Source organism: Capsicum annuum, chromosome 12 (assembly GCF_002878395.1).
Source record: "Capsicum annuum cultivar UCD-10X-F1 chromosome 12, UCD10Xv1.1, whole genome shotgun sequence".
NCBI classification, from domain to species: domain Eukaryota; kingdom Viridiplantae; phylum Streptophyta; class Magnoliopsida; order Solanales; family Solanaceae; genus Capsicum; species Capsicum annuum.
Window position 1 is genome coordinate 219,998,553 of NC_061122.1, and position 9,211 is coordinate 220,007,763.

The following is a 9,211-nucleotide window of genomic DNA, read 5'->3' on the forward strand; positions in this document are numbered from 1 at the left end:
CTCAAGTGTCATTATGACTTGACTGATTTGTTGTTTTATATATTAAAATACTTGAGCCGATTTACTTTTACAAATGGTATTAAATAATATACAAAAATATAAATGACGATACATAATTACAGAAAAATGTAAACAATAAATGTAATTATCTTAAAAAAATTATATATTACGCTATAAACAATTAAAATTAGAGAAAAGACAGTCACCCCTCAACTTCTCTGACTTTTTCAAAAAGACACGTAAACTATACAGGCGACCTATTACCCCACAAACTTATTTAAACCGTTGTAAATACATCATTTTGATCAAAATTTTACCTCTGCGTATAAACACGCATAGAAGGCACGTGAATGCTTAAAAGTTGACTTAAATAACCAATTAAAAGCTGTCAGGTGTAATTTATCTGTCAATTAACTTAAAATTTACCCCCAAGCCAATAAAAAATTACCATATGGCATTAACTAGTTGTTTTCTCCAAATATTTTCAACAGCTTCTTAGTTGTTGTTTTTTTTCCCTCTTTATCTTATTTCATTCTCTATTTGTTCAAGTTTTTTTCTTCTTGAATTGTTCTCAACGCCTCATTATTCTTTTGTTTATTAATTCAAATTTCAATTCATCATAACTGCAAAGTTTTAATTTTTAAATAATAATTGGATGACAAATTACGATGATTTGAAAGTTGCTACAATGGTGGCCAGCGAAATATTTAGAGCAACAGTGAACTTATCGAAGTAATTTCGTATAAATTAGTGTCGAAAAAGTTTGATCTTCAATTGAAGAATGATAAAGATTAAAAAAAAAAAAAGGTAAAAAGGAGATGGTATGTTAGCCACCATTTTTTCTGGCGAGAAGATATTTTTCGACGATATACCCAATATAAAAAGTTAATTTTTGTTGGAAAAGATGCTAATTCAGATTTCAAATTTTAATTTAGTGGTAATTTAAGTATTTAGATTCTAATATATTTGGTGGTAGTTTGAGTATTTAGATTTCGATATAGATGGATTTGATATTCATAAACTAGTTAGTAGTAGTTCGACAACTATTTGGTCACTTTACACTGGAATTGGTGATTGTTGCATCAGCAATGGCGGCTTTGGATGACCATGGCAAAGGAATTTCAATAGGAATTGTGAAGAAGAAAGGAAGAAAAGAAATAAAGAAAAAGAAAAGAAATTATTTAAAAATATATGGCTATAGTTTCTAAAAAATATTAAAATTAATTTGACACATGTCAAATGTTGATTGGCACATGATATACACATTTGTTGGTGTAACTGGTGTTGGCTGAAAAAGGAGTTATTTTTAATGGTCTTAACTAGTTTCGTGGGGTAATAGGTAGCCCGTATAATTTAAGTTTTTTTTTTTTTTTTGCAAAAGTCGAACAACTTCAGGGGTGACTTTTGTCTTTTCTCTTAAAATTATAGTGTGTGATAAAGAATTGTAGTGTTATATTATGTACGCATGTAAATGACTGTGCAAAAATATTAAAATGATAATAAACTAATAAAAATCCTAAAATTTATGAATTTAAGGATAATTATCAATAAATTATGCAAAGTTAAAACATGACAATAAATTGGTAAAAACATCCTAAAAAAATGACGATTATCAATAATTTATTAAAAATTATAAAAAATGTGTGAAAAATTACATTTTATATCATTTAATGATTTGGAAACCTAAATGCGTTAATTTTCAATTTGGAGAGTCAAAATTGGATGTAAACACATAACACAACCCCAACATTAGTTATACATAAATCTCATGATCAAAAAGGGGTTTATAATTCATGCTGTCAAATCCAACTCACAATCCATAACATGCTAAGACCATAAATTTCATCACGAGAAAGGAAATTTCGCAAGTATTGTTCATAAATCACTTTTCGAACTCAAATTATGTACTCACAAGATTATAAATCAAGCTTATGAAAAAAACCACGATAATTATGTACTTTCATCAAAATGGATTTATAATGCATGCTCTTTAAATGATTTCCAAAACCCATTACATATCCATACAAATATGTCTTTAAAACTTCTTTAAAAACATAAAATTTACGCTCATGAGATTTAGGATAGTGCCACATACCTTTTGACGGAGAAATATCGCAGAGAACGTACAGAAATTTGTCCTTGGAGATCAAAATCTTCAAACCCTAGGTGGTTTCTCCTCTCTTGCTTAAGGAAAGATGATTCGGGAATTTGAGAAGTGAAATAACGTGTGTTAAAACCTTAATTTCTTCCATATATGATTCAGAAATGATTATAGGATGTGAAAAGACCCTAACGCCCTTAAAATAGAATGAAACGGAGCACTTTTTAAAGCTTGGCGGGGCATGATCAAAGCCAACCTCAGGGTTGGCGGCTCACAGCCAAAGCCAACCTTAGGGTTGGCGGCACACAACCCAAAGGCAACCCATTCCAATGGCGTTTGGTGATTCCTTTGTAGCGCGGGTCCGACACAGACCCTGGACAGTATCTTACTAAAAACTCATAACGTTTGACTCCGAACTCAAATTGATGAACGATCAATTGCATTGAAAAAAGGACTCAAAAGATCTTTAATGGGCAACATAACTCCTTATATTCTAGAAGCAATGGTCACTAGAAGTTGACCCAAGAAAAATCAACTGAAACTCAACCGGTAAGTGTTCAACTTAACTTTGAGCTTGGAGACTTTTATGACGTATACTCATCTCAAAAGATGTTCTCACACTAAAGCATTGTTATTCATACTTATTTCCAACTAGAAACCGTTGTATTCGGGTTTATTTACATCGAAAAGACTGTTCAATTTTAGTCCAAAAAAAAAAAGCGAGGTGTTACACAAACCCAACCTTCTTCCGAGGATGGTACCATGGTCCAACCATCACCTGCAGATGACTAAAATATGGACAACTGTGACAGGTGGTCCAAAGAAAGGTAGAAACTACAGGCTTGAGGTTCTCCAATCCTCAAGTAGTCCTTCGTTGTTGCCTAACTCCTCGTCTACTTCGCAAACTATGGAAGAAATGAAAGAGATGAGAAAGCAAATTGTAGAGTTGACGCAACAGTGTGCAGCTAATGATGCTAAGTTTGCTAAATTTGAGGAGTTAGTCAAGAAGCACATGCCTCGAGTATTTGATGATGAGGAAAAGGGTGAATCTGATGATGATTAGATTGTAGTTGTTGGTTCTTGTTTTTTATTGTGGCCTTCAGACTTAAAATTCTCTTGGGATATTTAAACTATTTGACTCGATGTTTGTTTTGGATTGTGATGTTATTTAGACTTAAAGTTCTTCTGGGATGTTAAGTCTAAATAACGTCACAATTCAAAACAAACATCGAGTCAAATAGTTTAAACATCCCAAGAGAATTTTAAGTTTGAAGGTCACAATCAAAAACAAGAACCAACAACTACAATCTAATCATCATCAGATTCACCCTTTTCCTTATCATCAAATACTTGAGGCATGTGCTTCTTGACCAACTCCTCAAATTTAGCAAAGTTGGCAAACTTAGCATCATTAGCGGCACACTATTGCGTCAACTCTATAATTTGTTTTCTCATCTCTTCCATAATTTGTGAAGTAGAAGAGGAGTTGACTAGAATGAAGGACTACTCGAGGATTGGAGAACCCCAACCCATAGTTTCTACCTTTCTCTGAACCACCGATCACAGTTGTCCATATTTTAGTCATATTTGCAGGTGATGGTTGGACCATGATACCATTCTTTGAAGCAGATTGGATTTGACGTCAATCTTCCATGCCTTTTTGAAATTCTTCCTGAAAGAAAAATAATTTGTCACTATGTAAACAAGCTAAGTTGAACAATAAGAAAACAATATACCTAAAGTTATTATCTTACATGTGTATCCTCAGCACGCATTTCGACCCAATCTCCTCTTGTATCGTCACTCTTTTTATTCTTATGCGTCTCTTCGAAGACCTCAAGAAAAGTTACATCTTTTCCCCCCATTTAAGTATCCCTGCAAAATTTTAGAAAAAAGATACCAGCAGTCAGCAAATCTTTGAAGTCACATAGGGAAAGCAAATGACAACCTGTATTATCACATATTTGTACCCATGCAGCCACAACAAATATATAGAAGCAAGGATTGAATCCATACACAATAAAGAGATATGATGGAGTTTTTTTTAAACAAATAATGAATAGAGTTCCTCCTGGAAACAAATTTTCATATTGATTGTTGATGAACAATACAGGAGCTCCTGTAACCTTGGAGCCTCCACAAACTCGATGATCGTCCTTTTGCTGATATCATTATAAGATGCAAGATGCATTTATACTGAAAACATGATCTATGAAATGACTGGATTGTGTTTTCCTTCCTAAACTCAGAAGAAGAAGAATTTTAAGAAGTTTCCTCTCTACAAAATGATTGTAAAGCTGATCATTACTGGTGCAAACAAGATGAATGTTCCCGGTAGTGTGACAATGTATGAAAAGTGGAAACATTTCTCTCTCTGCATTTTTGTTAAATAGTTTATATTCTTTTTTATCAACTTTCCAAAAGCATATGCATAACAAATCACTCAAATCCACACACCTACTACATGTACTAAGGAAGCAGATACTCTAGACAAACAATCCTTCAAGGAGATTCTTTTGGATAACATTGAAAGTGAGGTACTTGACTTTTACCATCAGCTATTAGGCACTAGTGCATAGACACTACCAGCAATCACAAACAAGATCTTAACCGTACAAGGTCCTTAGGAAATCTTATGAGAAACTAGTAATCACATTGACATCCATTACATCAAGAATCTGAATAACATTTTGTTAGAGAAATCTGAAACATTGGCAATTGCTAGAATGTCGAAAGAAGTCCAGTTAGTCACTCCAGGCCTATTAAGTCCTTGTTGTCCTATGTCAATGGAACCGGATCTCGATCAAGTAGTTGGTCACTATTAGTCCAAGATTATATACTCAAAAACAAAGGAAGTCGAAGCCAATGAATTTGACAAGGTTGATGCTTCTTTTAGCTCACTTTTCGGTCATAACAAAACTGGTAAGTACGACAAATTGCATAATCAGTTGGGGGAGATGGAGCCAACCATTGAGGTTCTTGCACAAGGGCTTAAATGCTTTTTGAGGCGTTTACTCAAAGCCCCAGTGTCTCCTCAATATTTCGAATCACTAGCTAGTCAAGAATAGATGTAGCAGCCCAAAGAGTTATTCAATAGTTTTATACCAAAGTAATACTTGAAAATTCATATATTCATCACAATGAAGATACAAAAATCAACTTCACTTTTTGCAGCAGAAAATATCTCACTTTTTGAGTAAACGACAACAATAACAAAAAAGAAGAGAAACAAAGCAAGAGAACCAAAATAACAACTGGAAAAAAAAAATTAATTTCAATATGGAAGTGAGAAATAATTCCAATTAGATAACTTTAATTCAACACTAGTACTAGTAACTCTAGCTATGTTTTTCAAATCCTTGTGAGATAGTTGGGAGTATTAGTTAGTTCGTAGATTATTATCACATCATTTGTACTACAATACAACAACAACAAACCCAATGCATTCTCACATAGTGGGGTCTGGGGAGGGTAAAATGTACGTAGTCCATACCACTACCTCCGGAGAAATAGAATCATTTGTACTACAATGATGGGATAAAATCTTATAGGATATATTTCAATTCGAAGGATAACTTTTTGTATCACATCTCTCAAACCAAATGCCTCCTAACTCTTCCAATTAATTATAGAGAAAATACATAAAGTACCCCCTCAACTTGTCTGACTTTTTCAAATAGACACCTAAACTATACTTCCAACTTATTACCCCACGAAACTTACCTAAACCGTTGTAAATACACCATTTTGACTTTAAATTTGCCTCTGCGTGTATACACGCACAGAAGGCGCGTGAAGGTTGAATTTCACTAAAATAACCAATTAAAACCTGCCATGCGTAAATAATTTGATCTATAATTTATCTTCTTTTAAAAAAAAATCAATATTTATTTACTTTTTAAAATTATCCGGTACCCCCTCTCCCCCCCCCCCCAACACCCCACCCACCCACACACACACACAAAAACACCATTGTCTTCTTCACTGAACACCTTCATATACTACTTCTCTTTTTCTTCTTATTCTTCTCTATCTTTATAAACTCCTTTTTCTACTTGAATCATAAAACTCCATTAAAGCTATTTTTTTTGGAATGATTATTTATCTATTTTTATTAAGAATCATAAAACTCCATTAAATGGAGTTCCAATCTCATCACTACCGTAGAACTTTTGATTTATAAATTTAAATTTGTTGATAAATTGAATTTGACTATTGTAATAGAAAATTAGAATTTATAGGAAGATAATGGTGTTTTCATTGAAAGTTCGAAACGATGAGCCAACGTCGAATGAGCGGGATGGGGGTGGGGGATTGTGCTTCTGCAGCAAGGTGAGTGTGTGTTCTGATGGTGGTGATGGTGATGGTGATGGTGGTGATGATGATGGTGCTGGGTGGGTGGGTGGGATTGAGGGGGGTGGGGGTGATAAATAAAATTAAAGAAAAGAAGGTATAAAATAAAAAGAAAAACTTTATTCAAAAATATAAATAAAACATGAAATTAAATGTATTTAACACGTGTCAGACAATGATTGACGCGTGAATCTACTCTCTTTCTTGTGATTGAAATTCAACGAAAAATGGTGTATTTACAACGATTTAGGTAAGTTTCGTGGGGTAATAGGTCGGAAGTATAGTTTACGTGTCTTTTTGAAAAAGTCAGATAAGTTGAGGGGGTACTTTATGTATTTTCACTTAATTATAATCTAATATAGCCACGAGTAACTATAGACATATTTAACATTCTTGTGAAATATGACAGATTTTTCCAAATGGCAGTGAGAAATAATTTCATTCACATAACTATAATTCAAATACCTTTTCAAGTAACTCTAAAATATACTTAAAATCCAAAAGTTACCAGATTCAAAAAAAAAATAAACTTAAAATCCTTGTGAAAAATGACATTTTTCTTAACAAAAGTAAGAAACTTTACTGAATGAAATTGTAATTTTGGAATTGACTGTTAAGTTAGTGCTTTTTAATAGTAGAATCATTGTATTTCAAATCAGATAAAATACCAGAAGGAACGAAAAGTCTTTGAACTTCTTATTGAATGACTAGTCTTGGTATTGGGAATTTCATTAGTAGCTTCTTGCTATCGACAGCTTCTGATGTTACCAGCACGGGAATCACAGAGGATGGATACTAAACAACCTGAATGCATCTCATCTTGACTATTACTATGTGTTCTTCGCGATACTCAACTTATTGAACTTCATCTTTTTCCTGTTTGTGAGCAAGTTTTATGTATACAAAGCTGAAGTTTCTGATTCACTGGCTGTGCTAAGGCAAGAATTGGAGATCGGATCAAAACATCGTGTAACTAATAGCCAAGAAGCTTCAACCAACACACAGGTTAATGGTTCTACATAGGATTTTAACTAACATATTTACTTTGCTCCAAGCTTCTTTTCTGTTTTAGTTAGGTAGTGTACTATATTGGCTATGGCTCGGATCCTCCAAAAATGCTGCTGCACCAGTGTCAGATCCTCCAAAAATGCATCCTCACCCTATCGTATCCGCCAAATATTATGCATTTTTGGAGGATCCAATACTGATGCATCAGTATTTTTTGAGAATCCGAGTAACACAGCTATATAGGACAATAGTTTTGTTCAACTCCTTTCTCTTTGTTATGATTTTCACACGATTGTAATGATAATCAGTTAAATACAGTTGTTTCAAGATATGAAAGGTCATGTGTATTTTATTGAACAGCATTTTCAATTCTATTAAATATACATAATTGTAAATTGATAATCAAGCTACCACACAGTTATCAAAACAAAACAAAAAAATGCAAAACAGAGTAAAGCTACCACACACAATTAGCAACTCAGTTAACAAATTCAGTAAGAATCACATTTGTATCTACCACTGGACAATCAGCATACCAGTATTACTAAACGGAAAACCTAAAACCTAAATGGACACCCAACAACAGAATTAATGAGGTAAAACAACAGAACTCACCGTTGCAGCGCCTTCACCACCAACGAAACGAGCGCAATGCCTTCAACGACGTCAATACCGTCGTCGTCTCCGTCGCCGTCGATACAACTCAGCAGAACTCACCGTCACCGTCACCACCGTCTAGAGAGAGGGTAGTGAGACCCTAGTTTAGAGAGAGATAGACGGCAGTGAGAGAGAAAGGTTCCTCTGTTTGGCAGGAAAATATTTTATATAATTATGTTTACTTATATGTTACATTTACGTAGATCGGATTGGTTCCATTTTTAATTTAAATATAATCAAATCAATAGTATGATTTTTTCAATCAATTTTTGAAATCAAATCAAATTAATATACAGTCAGTTTTTTCGATTTTAATTGAGTTTTTTCAATTTTCACGATTTTTTGATTTTCTTATATTTTTTTTAATTATATAGTAACATATTAAATAATTTTTACAATCTTGTATCTCGGTACTAGTTTATAAAAACATATCAGTGAAAATTAAAAAAAGATGTTGGGCATATATCTCCAGTTCTCACTAATAGCATCTTGAACCAGTAGAGTATCCGTGGGAACACTGAAAACAATATCTCCAGTTCTTGCATCCATCTGTATCAAAGAATCCAACGTCCTATTTCAACACTGCTTCTAAATATTTCTTCCTTAGTGCTGCATGCAACAACCAATCTCTATAAAATCAAAATATTCTTTGCTTAAAATACAATAAAAAAATATACTGTAACATATATATGTTGTTACAGATCCATGATAGAGACGTATGATTGGAAAAAATATAAAATAATAAAAAGAAAATACATGAGGATTAGGAAATTGACAATTATATATAGTAAAAATATGACAATCCTAGTAACAGCCTATATTGGGCATACAAAATAATTAAATATTTTCACTGAAAAGATCAAAAACAATAGTAACAGTCAATATTGGGCATCAAAATACATTCTTCATTCAAGTAGTTCCAACAAAAATATTGAGTTAATCAAAACAAGTCATGAATTCTAGTCAAAAGATGTTGGAAGTAATCTTCAAGCACCATGATACACCACGATACAGCTGCCATATTTTCTTCCAAACTACTCGATACTCAAAGGGACACCCAAATATTCTGAAAAATAAATAAATTATAAGCAC

The 9,211-nt window shown here is 33.0% G+C and overlaps 1 long non-coding RNA gene across 1 annotated transcript; it reads right to left on the reverse strand.

The window, feature by feature from the left end:
* Positions 1–2,523: 2,523 nt before the first annotated feature.
* LOC124889450 lies at positions 2,524–8,374 on the reverse strand. The gene is made up of 3 exons (XR_007048447.1): positions 8,078–8,374; positions 3,856–3,976; positions 2,524–3,773 (listed from the first exon to the last, which is right to left on the reverse strand). It is a non-coding gene; the product is annotated as an uncharacterized LOC124889450 (long non-coding RNA).
* Between the last annotated feature and the right edge of the window lie 837 nt (positions 8,375–9,211).